We start from the raw sequence: 14,855 nt of genomic DNA, 5'->3' as shown, positions 1-14,855 counted from the left end.
CACCAATAAAGACACTATATTAATTCAGCAGATATCTGTTCCATCACAAAAGGGTCGCGCGGCAGCTGCTGACAAGGCGATGCCGTTTGGTACCCGACCTCATGCCTCGAGGCAAGCAATAGCTCGAGGCAACATCAGTGCCTCTGCCTCTTGCGTGATAAAGGACTTACTGCAGGGGAAAGAGAGAAAGAAAAAGAGAGAACTGTCAACTCATTGACAGTTACATTGTTCATTTTAACACCAAGATAACTTCTGATCGAAGATGCTTATCTTTTATCTTACTTGGTTTTAATGAACGTCAATTATGTTAAGCTAAGTAACAATACAATATTGACCGCTTGTCAACACCCCAAAAAAGAACATAGTATGTTTCTGTTTTGATCCAGTATTTGAATTAACAACAGAAATTCCATTTCCTCGAAAATTGAAATATTAGTGTATGCAGGTGTGGTTTCAAGCAGCATTTCCCTGGTTCTGAAAAAAGGTCGGGGACTTTTTGCCTTCAGTCTCCACTTCAGCATATAGAATGCATGTTCAATTGGATTGAGATTTGGTGACTTTGGTGACCAGTCAAGGATTTAGCACTTTTTGGTCATCAAAAACCCCTTTGTTGCTCTAGCCATATGTTTCAGGTTATTGTCTTGTTGCATTATGAAGTGCTGTCCAATAAGTTTGGAGGCATTTGGTTTTTATCAGAGCACATAAAATATTTCTGTAGACTTCGGAATTCATTGTTCTACTTCTGTCTGCGGTAACATCATTAATGAAGTGAACCTGTTCCACTGGCAGCCATACAGGCCCAAGCCATAACACCCCCTCCACCATGTTTCATGGATGAGCTTGCTTTGGAACATGGGCATTTCCTTTTTTCTTCACACTTTCCACTTTCTATCATGTTATGTTAATCTTTGTCTCATGTGTCTCTTTGGCTCTTTTAGGTGCTTTTTTAGCAAACTGAAATCTCACCTTTCTGTTCTTCAGGCTTATCAGTGGTTTGCATCTTGTAATGCACCCTATGTAGTCCTGCTAATGTAGTCTATGTATGGTAGACTTGATACATGTTGCACCTTACCTGTATCCAGGAGAGTGTTTTTGATCTGTTCGGCCGTTGTCAGGGGGTTTTCTTCACCATACAGAGTATTCTCTGGTCATCCACTACAGTGGTCTTCCTCTGTCTACTGGTCCTTCTGACATAATTTAGTTCACCAGTTGTTTTTATTTTGTTAATAATTAACCAAAATGTTGACTGGGGCATGCCCAGGGTTTTTGCAATGTTCCTGATTGATTAATTTGAATTTCTGAGCATTATGGCGGCCAACTTAATTTACATCGACACTGCTGTCTTCTAACACCCCAACAACAATCTCCAAAGGCAATAGCAAAGTCTAGAATCAAGACTAGACATCAACAGCTGTCTTCTGAATTCACTAACAACACAAATGTATACACCTGCCTAACAAAACACATCTGTGAAGCCAATTAAACAAATACTTGTAGTACCTTAAAATTGGGGGGCATGTACAAAAGGTGCTGTCATTTCATTCATTTCAAATGAATGAAAATACCCTCAAATGAAAGCTGTCAGTATTCATATTATCTTCATATTGTGCTTAATGTGCTATATAACAATGACATAAAAATAGTGACACATTTTTAAACTGAAACAAATTAGGTGTATCAATATGCTAATTAGGTTAATTTTCTTTGTCTTGAATTTTTCATTATTTACAAAATTGTTATTATTAGTGGCCATCTGTCCGCACTTCCACCAATTCCACCTATTGATTCACCTCCGTCTTTAATTTATATCAGTGAAAATTATATCAGGCAACATTTATGCTATTTTTTGCAATATATCATATTAACACAACATGAACGTAATACTATTATTCTACATGGAATGCTTAGTTATATCTGACATAACGTGACTTAAGAGGGCAAATAATCCCTCTAGACATGGAAAGCTCCTAATTAAGAAAAAGTAACAGCTTGTTAAAATTCTGGGATTGCAACTGTGATTGGAACAAACCCAGCATACACAAGGGGTCCCCAGGATCAGGGCTGGGACACTGCTCTGAAGTGTCTCATTCCAGCCAAGCTCATATTACAGACTGCAGAGTGCCTAAGATGATGAAAAAACAATGGGTTCAAATGATTTATTATTATTATTATTATTATTATTATTATTATTAAATTATCTTGTGTTTATTGTTTAGACCAACCATCCGAACAGCTATTATAAAATGACATGACTAACACTAATGGCTTATGTCTTGGGCTTGGTATTCTGCCCTCTAACATGGAAATATAACCACTAAATGCACTTGCTGTGGATTTTGTCCTGCAGCATGCTGTTCAGTGGTTTGAGTACTACAGATGTGGGCAGGCCACATTCTCCGGGGGAAGGAAGCCCCCCCACCCCCCTTTCGTAGTTCATAAGAGATGCAATATACAGGCCCTTGATAGGGTTCCATTTCTGCAATCCATCATTAGAATAAACACGCCGCTACCTGTATTCTACCACTGCTCTATTCTATCGAGTAATAGAGTAAACTAACTTCCTATATAAACAATATTGTACTAAGTAAAGTGATGTTGGATCCAGGTTATATTCAGTAACAGGGAAATAAAACGTTTGTGGTTTACTTTAGTGATTCAGTTTAAATACAGTGTTCAAAGCAGCAATGCTGTTTAAAGACGCAACCCTCTGGCCACAAACCTACACCCAACTACCACCCTTGGTTTGATTGTATGAATTCCAAGGACAGTGGTTCACAACAGATTTGAAAGAAAAACAGCAGATAATATGTTCACAGTCATTAGCCTCAATGTTAGTCTCTGTCATTGTCTGATGACTGGATAATGCGTGACTTAACCCAGTGTTCATTTTTTGGGAAATTCAAAGGGTCATGCTTTGCATGTTTACAGGGCAGTGTTTGCATTTCTTTACATGTACTGTTGGAAGCAGACAGAAGACACATTTGGAAAACATGTAAAATGATCTGCTGATATTATCTAACGTAAAACTAACCCACTAAAAGGTGTCAGCAATCTGTACTGTAAAAAAAAAAGACCAGGAAGCATTTGGCATCATTCTGTGTCAGAACAAAGAGAGATACAGTAATTAAGGAGCTAAGCTAACATATCTTATTGGTGGGAGGATAGCATGGCCTGTCAAATGTTCTAAAAGATACATTGGCAGAAATACTGGAAATTATTTCCAGTGATTAATTCATATCATCTCTGTGATGTAGAGAGAAAAAAGCTAATAAGAATCAGTGAAGGACAGCAGCAAGTTGCATTATTTATATATAATATAATTAGTTACTTATAGCAATGTATTCCTTGAAAATACGTAAATGAAATGATCATTGATGACAAATGATAATTATCACCCAGAATAATGGCAAATCAAAGTAGCTACCCAAAACAACGAGAGATTTATTAATGGGCAGCTGCGAGCCCATCTGTGGATGTATTTCCGGATGAGGTTGAATCTGTTGCCCCAGAACCCCTTGCACTGTAAACAGTAACTGGGAAAAACATTTATATAATATACATTTATGTTGAAAGCACATGCTCTGCTCTTTGTCCATGTGAGGTTTCCATCTGAAAGCTGCTGATGAACGGCAGAACCCCTCGCCCCATCCCCCACCTGGTCCTTCCCTCTCTCTCCTCCCTCCTTCCCTCTCTCCTTCCCTCTCTCTCCTCTCTCCTTCCCTCTCTCTCCTCCCTGGTTTTTACAATACTGAGCAGGTATTTGGGAAAGGTGCTCCAGGGCATGTGGGCGTGGAGAAGGGGGAGAGGAGATTATCTGGTCTCCTCATCAGTAGCACAGCCCACTCCCTTCATGCCTTGGGGCTTTGGGTGGGGTGGGCTGGGGTAGAGGGGTGGGGGTCCTGTGTACCTCCCTCTTTATCACCCTAATCTATACGCCACTGGTCTGGCAGGCTGCATTTTCCCCGTGCTAGATCCTGGAATGGGGAATCCATGGTGCACCTCTTGCTGCAACTTCTCTGTATCACTTATAATGAGCAGGTGATATGGCAGGACCTGAAATGAGGTCCTTGCTCTTGCTATATCTATGGGTCCTGGCCTAAACAAGCTTCAAACATCTCCTCACCCCCAGATGGTACACCGTGAGGCCCAAGAACCTTGGCTAGTGCACACAGATCCTTTGTGCTTCAGTTTACCTGTGGAACAACCAGGCACCTCTAGGCGTGTTGGGATCAGTTGTGCTCTCCTCTCTGCCTCCTGGTCTTAAATGCTATGCAGCTTTCACCACACCGTTGATTCTACATTAAAATAAAACAGTTTGTTCGGCGTGATTGATTCTCTATGAGGTAATCTACAGTTGAGTACTGTGAAAAATCAACTTTTTGAAAGGGTGCTATTTACAATAGAATAAACATCAAGCTTCACAGACCACATGGGCAGTTTGTAATTCAAAGCAGAGAGTATTTGAATGTGTGGGATTTTATGCAAAACAACAGTTATTCAGATGAGAAGCAAAACCTGTTTTGCATGGGTTCTCTTTCTAGAATTATACGTATTAGTGCATATTTAATTAATGGCTTTGCAAACAAGAACAACCTGGAACTGATGTGCTACTACAAACTTCATAATGATGACTTAAGTACTCTTAAAAAACTTAAGTGGAAATGTGGACCTACAGCTTGTTGACAGGACAATAGACTGAGCAATTTATGGCCAATCAGCAACGGCTGCTACATTCAGCCTTTGGAAACAGATGGTTCACTGATCACCTGTCACCAATCCACTGTGCGCCACATTTTACTCTACACTATTTCTACTTAATTCAAAAAGGGCTGTTGTGTCTATGTGTTTTAACATTGCAATAAAAATGAACATAAATTTAGCTTTTTTCTATGAGGTGTTAGAGGCATTTTGGGTCAGTAAGGGAACTGCCACCTGAAACATCTCTCGCGTTGCTTTTATTCTGCGTCTAAGCAGGTTGCCTGACCTCCATATAAGGTAGATTGATGCCCTTCTTTGGAGTTTCCCAGGACTCAGCTATGTGTCTACTCAATTCAATGTGTCTACTCTATTCAACTTGTGTTGAATAGGGTTCAAAAGGCCTCAAAAGTCCTCAAAAGTCCTTCAGCCCAAGATTCATTCTACCTGCAATGTACACCATGCTTAATACCAAGTTTTAAAATGATTACTCAAACTTATGTCATATACATATTGAAAAAAGGTCTTTGCTTTCTGCAGACTTGCGGCTGATAATACTATGCTTAACAGCTCTCTACTCTGTGCTTTCATAACTCTGAAAAGGCCTTTGCAAGTAAAAGCCATGTCTGCACACAGTCAAATACAGAGGCTGGCCCAGAAGTCAGTGGGATCTCAGGAAGAACATCAGGGGAAAGATGTCCATTTGACTGAAAGTGCAAATTACATATTGTTTCTTTAAAAGTGTCCTTTTACAAAAAAGAAAGAAGGCAACCTCATACAGTCCCAGAAAAGCCTTGGTATAACTCAGTATTACCTCCGCATTTATATTAATTTACCAAGTTAGATACACCATTATGGGGCATGACACACTGAAAAAATGCCAACATTAATATGTTTAGAAGCCTATGAGGCTAGCTAGCTTGATACGGCCTACATATGACAACAATGACCTTTAATGTAATTGGAGATGGATATATGAAATGCAAGCATGTAAAAAAGGAACTTTTATTCACTTGTGTTCCTTATTAAACATAGGATAGGATGCTAGGATGCCTGCTGAAGTTCTCTCCCAAGAACACGCCCACAACAAACAACCTAACTGTTGTAAAGCAGTTCTAGTTCTACCACATCTCCATTTCCAGTGTGAACATGTACATCATTCAGAAAGAACCTCAAGGAACTTCCATGTACAGTATGAACATAGACCCATAGTTCCAACTGAGATGATGGACCATGCCATCAACATAGGGAATATTTTTTATATTTAATATTAGGGACGTCTATAGTACCACCATGTAATTATATTAGGCTAAGATGATCTAATCGTCACTGCCCATACCAACTTTCTGCCAAACTGTTCTGGAATTTGTACCATTTTTGTGATGAACGATGTCCACTGCAAATTCATGACATTTTGTTCTTTGTGAAGAGTGGCATGTACTTATTACTTTCTTAGTCAAACAGAGCAGGAATTATGATTGTGTAATCATTGCTAATTCAACTGACTATTATAGCACCATCAAGTGGCCAATTGTGACCAAATTTGGTATGGTGTTATTGGGTGCCACCCTCTAGCTATACGTTTCAAACTGTCCATGAACACACCAACTTTCATGACTATGACAAACACTTTTGGAATCATTAGCATTGTAGTGATGCTATTAATAGGTCAAATGGGGCACAGGGGCTGGGCTTGTGAGTATCAAAATGTTGTCACATGCACTACAGCGCCACCAGGTGTTCAATCTGTGCCATAATTTAATAGGTCCAAGAGTTTAGCCATCTGAACAAACTTGCCATGTTTGGTGATTCTGGAACATTCCAGCTCATGGTTATTTGAGAAAGGATTCTTTTATTATTATTATTCTGCCCTAACAAAAACAATAGGGTCTGCACACATGAAAACAATGTTTATGCAAAATTTACACATACATTTGCAGGCAGAAGCAATGACAAGCAAACAGCCAACGAACAGCCTGTGCTGAAGGTGAGGGCCTTAACGGAACAGCGAGGGAGGGGGGGTGGGTCCTTTCAGCCCGCTGCCAGGTTCTGTGGTCCAGTGGCACTGTAGCCACTGCCATGTGACTGCATTAAAGAAAGGGCCAAACAATGGAAACCAGATACAATCTCACAGTTTCAAGCATTGTGGTCACAAAACCCATGGGAGTCCTATAGTATTTTGTCAGTCATGAAGGTGCATTTACTGTGGAATGCCCCCTCCTCTGTAATTACTCACACATCCCATCCGACCAGATCTACCAGTGATCTTCAGTGTTCTTTCTGTGAATTTGGAGACGCGAGGGACACCAATAGCATTAGGAAGAATGCTGGCTACAGAGAACTTGGTGGACAGGTCTAGTGTGTTGGTGTCCGTTGGCCAAATCTTTACGCATTGTCACGTCTACGTGCATAGAAACGAGTAATTTAAGCCTGCTGAGATGTATAAAATTGCTAAGGACAAAATCAATAATACTGTTTTTGATCTGGCTGCCAGTTTTTGTGTTAAAAAGACAAATCAGGTTTCAGAGGGTGCATGAAAACCTTATCTTTTCATGAGCTGATGTGGTTATAAGAAATCAGCGAATAGTCATCTGGTGACAATTTCAGGACATTGGTCGAATGCATTTAGTGCTTTCCACCCCATGCTAACAGATGCTGGTGTTTCACGTCGACGGGGTGGGTTGTTGTTTTCGCGCGCTGAACTATAATTGCATAGACGACGCAGGCAGCACAATGCTGATGAGGTGGCAGCTTAGTGCTGATGAGAAAGCAGGAACAGTCACACGCGTGTAATGACCCTGGAAAGGAGGGGATGTTCTCTTGCTGCTGGCTGTGCAGTTCCAGATATAGGGTAGGAAGACAAAGGGTGGAACAGCCCCAGGCTCCTGAGCCGAAAGTCAGACCATTTCCCCTCCTGAAGGCCCTACATAAGTTACTTATAAACATTAATTGAGGCGCAAGAGTGCCATCTGTTCCTGAACCCCGGCTTTACCATGTGATTATTCAAAACTTACAAATCAATGATGTTACCACAACATGGAGAACTGATTAAGTCAAATATGATTATATTGTTCAAAATAACAATATAACGTTTGTAAAAGGCTACATCCTTGTCCTTGCAGTATAAGGGTGATGAAGAATGATGCCTTTTGAACTAATTCAATATTTTGGTACAACTGCAGTAAAGTGATATTTACTGCGGTACGGCTGCTCTTCCAAGCAGCTTAAATAAATAAATATTTCTGTTGACTGGAGCACTGGGGACTCAAGTATTTGATTCATTTTGCAAATATGAATAGTTTTTGTTTAGAATTAACTCAAGCCTAGCCCAAGGCAAAGGCCTTTGTGTAAAGTTGCCTTTTGATATTAGTTAAGTCTTTTTATTGAGTCCAAAAGATAATAGTTAGAGAATAGAGCAAATTAAATGTTGCCATTAAAAATATTGATGTGATGTGGATGACCTAAAAGACTAATAAATGTTTTCTGCCAATATGGTTTCGAAAAGAGCATTGAGATGAACTGAATAAAACATTTCCAGCATTATTATCCAAAAATGGAATGACCTGAATCATTAAAGATGACCTCATAAAAGTATCCTTTGATTTGCTTTGAAAAGATATTCACTGTGCTATTGCTTAAATCCATGTCAAGAAAAATTCCCTTTGGCTCATGGAGAGCTGAACTTCAGAATCAGTCTATTTTTCTTTTTTGGTAATAAACGTCAGACCCAATAAGAATATCCATCCATCCATCCATTATCTGAACCTGCTTATCCTGAACAGGGTCGCAGGGGGACTGGAGCCTATCCCAGCATACATTGGGCGAAAGGCAGGAATACACCCTGGACAGGTCGCCAGTCCATCACAGGGCACACACACCATTCACTCACACACTCATACCTGTGGGCAATTTAGACTCTCCAATCAGCCTAACCTGCATGTCTTTGGACTGTGGGAGGAAACCAGAGTACCCGGAGGAAACCCACGCAGACACGGGGAGAACATGCAAACTCCACACAGAGAGGCCCCGGCCGACGGGGATTCGAACTCAGGACCTCCTTGCTGTGAGGCGGCAGTGCTACCCACTGCGCCATCCATGCCGCCCCAATAAGAATATATCTCTTTAATATCAAATTATAACTGGCTAAATTAGAAGTGTCTTTTATTCACAAGGGTGGTAGTGCAGAGGGTCCTGTGAGTTCCACAAGAAGCAAACTCCCTGTGAATGGCCCACAATGCACTGCTCGCTGCCCTGCAGAAGTGACCTTGGAACATCTATATATTATGTGGTGCTGTGATTAAGCTGCATTTAATCCATGAGGAGAAAGTTGCAGGTTTAAATCCCAGGTAGGGGACAGCTTATCCCTGTTATACCTTAACCTGGAATGCCTCAGGAGGTATCTAGATGTATAACCAGATTAAACATAAAATGTGTGCACCCCTGGATGAGAAAAAGGTAATAATGTTATTTGTAACATGGTGGATGTTGTGTTGATTTTTTTTAGGAATGGTAAAGCAGGGTAGGTCAGTCAGACACACAGCCTCACATGTTGGAACAGCCATCGATAACAGACAGGTTGCCCTCGCTGTGGGGTGGCTCCCCTCCCATATCTGGACCCTGGGGCGTACGGGAGCTGCTGGCCTGTGCGGATGGACATGCGGCGGACATCTTTGAACTAAAATAATTCTGTATCCAGACCCAGGCGGCGCTGTCTGTGTGAGGCTCCTCTGCCGTTTTAAATGGAGATGCTGGCCCAGGGCCACTGCCACACAGGCACACAGCCCCTTTGTGTTATCCGAGTGTGATAATCCCATCATCAGGACCTGCCACCGTCACACAGGAAATAAAGGTGGGATTAGTGAGGAACTGTGCTAGTGCTTCAGCATTGTCTCAGCGTCAATAGCTACAGTACATTTCTGTATATGCCCGACCACTGTCACATTAGAAGGTCCCAGGGAAAACGTTTGGGTTGATTTTATCCACAGAAAGTGACAGTTATATCCGGCTTTAGTTGGCACGGAGAGTAACATAGGGAGAGGCTCTCTGTGTTAATACTTTAAAGGAGACAAAGGTCTTCTGAAACTGTGCCTTCAAATCACCTTTTACACTGCTAGTCTAAGCCTGAGTCTGTCACCAAAACCACCAAACACCTCTGGTTTTTGCCCTCACTTGCCTGATTGCTCTAATTCACATTAAATCACCACCCGCACTGTTGCAGTAATCAGAGATGTTTTACTGAAGCTTGCTCAATGTAAACACAGCACTCCCCCCCCCCCCCCCCATCTAATTCAAGAAGGCTATAATTTCACGGAATCTCTTACATGGTGCCCTCTGTCAATGAAAATGCTTTGAAGTGGTCTGAGGAATGGGGGGATTTGTAGTTCTGGCAGAAGGTTGTAGGCTCAAGCTCCTCACAGTGGACTTACTCTGTGATGTGGTCCCTGCTGATAAAAATGGCAAGCACACCTTAAAGATACTTATGCGGTTCTGGTCTGAGAGTTTTGTGTATACCTGCAATTACATGACAGCTTCTTAGAGAATGAGGCAGTGTCACTTTCAATGCTTGCTTGGCCAGAAGAATGCTGGCATTTCTGTCTTAATTTCTGTGCTGGCAGTGTGTGATGAGCAAATAACTGGACTTGTATCGGCAAGGTTGTTGGTTCAATTCCCGGCTAAGGTGCTGCTGTAGCACCCTTGGTACTTGCTGAATTGCTTCAGCGAAATACACAGCTGTATAAATGGATTGTATGTAAAAGCATGGAAGCTATGTATAACACTAGGATAACAGTGTCTGCCAAATGCCTATATGTTAACAGAAACAACATGCCCCTGCACACACAAATGCTTTACTCATCCCACACACTTCCTTTACTCATCCCACATACATCAACAATGAAGCCAAACAACATCAAAATAAGCAAACACTGACCTAATGAATAACTACACAGTGACAGAGGCACAAGGCCAGTGTCCCATCCCTTACTCACATGAATACTACCTTCTACCGAACCCAAAGGTCTTCTCCCAACCCTATACTTCCACCTGCTGACTGACCTGGGGTAACAGTGGGAGGAGGCTCGGAGAGGACACCCCAGAAGATGGAAACCGTGGCCAATGATGACTCTGACTGTGTCTTGATTGATAGGTCTGTCCTGGTGGTCCCACCCTGTCCTGCTTTAAACCTCTAAAGCTTGCGATGAAGAGCACCTCTGTCCTAACGCGGGTTATTCATCACACAGAGAGGCTGACAACTGCTAATCTACCAGGGCTGGACATGGTCAGATGCATCATAGCTGCTCTTTACAGCTTTGGCAGGTACTTAATGGATTCTTCATTATTTGCATTTAACTAAATTAAAGCACTCAACTCGCCGACTAACCAGCTTAGGCAGGTCAGCGGTGAAGACAAGGCCTCTCATTGTCCTGGGCTGGCCTCCATGCAAACTGCATTTGAGCACAAACTGGTTTTCCCTTTTCCAACAATCAGTAAGATTATTATGCGGCTGGAGGTTCCTCTTCTTTGTAGTGTGGTTTTTCTCTCATGTGATCAAAAAAACACATGTTCAGAACAAAAGTAAACACCAAAGTGTCATGTGAACTATAAAAATCATCTCACAGTAGAAAAAGTGAACTGTCGCTATTTCAAGCCACATTTACAAAAGTCACTGACAGTGAAAACGTAAAGAAAATCACTCAATTAGACCTTTTTTATTTTCACATGAAGTCTAATGTAAATGAACCAATCACGTGAAAGTTTATATGGAAATTGTTTTTTCTGAATATTTTCATTCACATGTGAAAATGAAAAGGGAAATTTCACATTTCTTTCTTATGAGATGGCACACCCAACAATATGTCCTTTAATATCGTATATCCTGATTTTACCAACGATCACCCATCAGAGACCGTGCACACTAGCACTGGCAACACAAGTTTGATTCTGTGAGACAGTGAGGCACGCCACTGCACCCAATACTAGTGCTGTACTTATGGGGTCAGACTTTGTAATAAATATCATTCAATGTACAATACATGCACACACATATGCACTCACCTGCACACTAATACACACAAAATTGTTATTTAAAACAAACACACGCATACATGCATAAATACTTACATACATGTGCACACATATACACACATGTGGGCACACACCCACATATGCATGCAGGCATACACACACAGATGCACAAACACAAACACACACGCAAACACAAACACACACACACACACACACACACACACACACACACACACACACACACACACACAAAGAATCCAGGAGTCAGATTGGGATAGGGACTGCATAGGGACATCAGATAAAAATAACAAGTCACACGCAGGGGACAGACTTGAGTGTCTCCTCTGCCCCAGGGCCTGGGTCTGTACAGCTGGTACTGGGGCGGGGGGAGGGGGTGGGGGTATGGGGGGTATGGGGGTTGTGTTTGATGTATGAGTTCTGGCTGCCCATTGTGAGTCACCCCCCCCCCCCCCCCCTACTTGAATTAGCTGCAGGCAAAACACCAAAAATCTTTTGTGATTAATTAGAAAAACTGGACAATTATGAATTGAGAGCACAGAGCCAGTGGATGGTAATATCAGGGTAATATAAATAGTAAATGAGACGCGCGCACAGTGCTTCCATTGCATGCTGTGTCCAGCAGTGTGAGATCATAGGAAAGGGTCCCGCATTCAACTGGCGCCGCTTTGAAAAACACTACTTCTGAGCATTCACACTTATTTGGATCTCTTGCTCAGACCATATTGATCAGAGATCAGTTCCTTTTTGGATACTTTTCTTTCGGGATAAAAATGAATTGCTAAACAAGCAGCCTGTCTAAAGCCTGTTTAAAGTTTTTGTGCAATCGGCCGTTGTTCATGGAATATTACACACTGAACTTGCCTTGAGCATAAGAAGATCAAATCTGCTGTGAATAAATTACCCAGCCAGCAAAATAATATCCAACGATGTTTACTAGTCTATTATACTAATGTGTCATTCAACTTATAATTATTGTACAAGATCATTACACAGTATAGCATGCTAGTTCCCTGGTGTTAATTATGTGCTCATATGATGTGTTCTGCTTTTCACCATTAATCCATCAATCCAGCTTTGGGCACTTACGCACCATATGCGTTTGCTTTATTTTTAGCACGAGGCAGAGTGCTAGAAGGTCCCGAACAACAAAACAGAGGTGCGTACCCATTCCAAACCACTTAGCCTCTATTCTCTCGTCTCAGAGATTCGGAAGGCATCTTGACCCGTCGTGGCAAAAGATCATTAGTTTCTGCCCCCTTTAATGTGAAAACCTTTCTGTCGCCATCAGTCACGGGAAGCATTCCAGCTGTGACCGCGCGGTAGCCAGCCCGCTCCGACCGCTAACCGCCCTGAGCGCTTCATTTATGGGAACGGACCGTGAAAGCATCTGTCGCCGGGCCCTGACGTCTGCCCGTCTGACGGAGGCCAGCGCGTTCCACACTCCGTCTCCCTGTAAAGTAATTAACCCTGCTCCTTATCTAACGGTACACACACGTCCCACATCGCGCCCTGCTCTGTTTGCGGGGCTGCGACTCCCGCATTGTTTTCCATTCTTATTCAGAGGTCCGTGCTTCAGCGCTGGATCCATTGACCATTCAGTCGGTGGAGTCGCTGATGCTAATTAAAAGTACCCAACCCTTTTGCCCTGGAGGGGTGGGGAGTGGAGTGGGGAAGGGGGGGGGGGGTGGCCAGAGCCAGTCGGAGAGGAGCCGGGGTCGCTGCGTGCGGCAGCTAATCGATCAGCTGATCAACCCTCGTTACTGATTGGTCAGGGCTGATTGCGCCCACATTTGAGATATAGACCTAGCCCTGGAGGCATGCAGAGTCTCCACACACCCCAGCGTGAGGGCGCTTGGGTGGGAGGGCGGAGAGCAATCTTATTTTTCAAATTAGGTGCTACGATCAGATAAAAAACCCTCATATTTGTGAGATTTATCTGTGTTACTCCCTATCAAAGCTCTGCCTCCTTTCACTTGGATGCAGAGTGAAGGGGCCCACACATTAAAAAAAAGAAAAGCAGACAGACCCACCCTTTGTTGATTTATTCAGACGGAGAGAAAGCAGAGAGCCACAAGCCGAGAAGAGATCAGAGCTCAGGAGATCCTATAGCTGCGGCTCCTGCCCACATGGGGGTATTTTGTGCACGGTTTGAGAGTCTGCACTAAGAAACACATCTCACCACCCAGCCCTAGTTTCTACTAGCAGGTCAGATAAGGTATGGTGCCATTGTATAAGGAGCTTAAAGTGCTGTTTTTCCTGTTTCTGAAGAGAACATCCAAACTCATATCTGTGTTTGAACAGCTCCTTACATTTGGCACAAAGTTAAGGACAAAGTATGCTGCACAAAGAATGCACACACACACCTTGGGGTGTGGCAATGCAGGGGCTCCTGAAGATGGTTTAAGAAGAATGGCTAGTTGAAGATAATTGGACTGAGAAACCTGTGGCAAGCAGTTGGGTTCTGATTGGCTGGTTCCTTCAGTGGTTTACATCAGTTCAGTTTCAGTCAGAGGAAAGTGTGGCTTAAAATGATTACGCTTACATAAACCTGGCTGCCCTCCGGGCTGAAGTAAGATGTTATCGGACAGGTGTTCCGCCACACAATGTATCAGCCGAGAGGAGCTGGAAAAGCAATGCAAGCTAAAATTACAAATATCCCCCAAAAAAATCAAAACAAAAAGAAAAGAAATAGATAAACATGCCTGTACTTCTTCTTTTCAGCTGAAAGGAATAGTTTGCTATATTATTTCAGTCTTAGGATATGTTTTTGATTAGCCCAGATAGTTTATAGTGTGCAATGTGCAATATTTTAGATTTTTACACAGGTTTTTAATGACCTGCTGGCTTTACAGTGGTAGAGTATCAGGGCATTCATGTGATTGTGGTCTAATGCAAGGAAATAGGCTTTAAGTAACTGCAAAACAGCTTCTACAGTGATGTATGCCTCCAGGAGTTATATGTGAGCATATTACCTGATTATTCTTCAAAGAGTTATGTTTAGTCTTATTTTTGGCTCAAACTATTCCCTTCAGCAATGCAACTTGCCCTCAAGGAAACTGGCATAGCTTCCGATAGCTACATTACGACATTGGAGCTTGTACTCCATATGAACTGAG

This window comes from Conger conger, chromosome 9 (assembly GCF_963514075.1).
Source record: "Conger conger chromosome 9, fConCon1.1, whole genome shotgun sequence".
NCBI lineage: Eukaryota > Metazoa > Chordata > Actinopteri > Anguilliformes > Congridae > Conger > Conger conger.
This window is presented reverse-complemented; position numbering follows the sequence as displayed.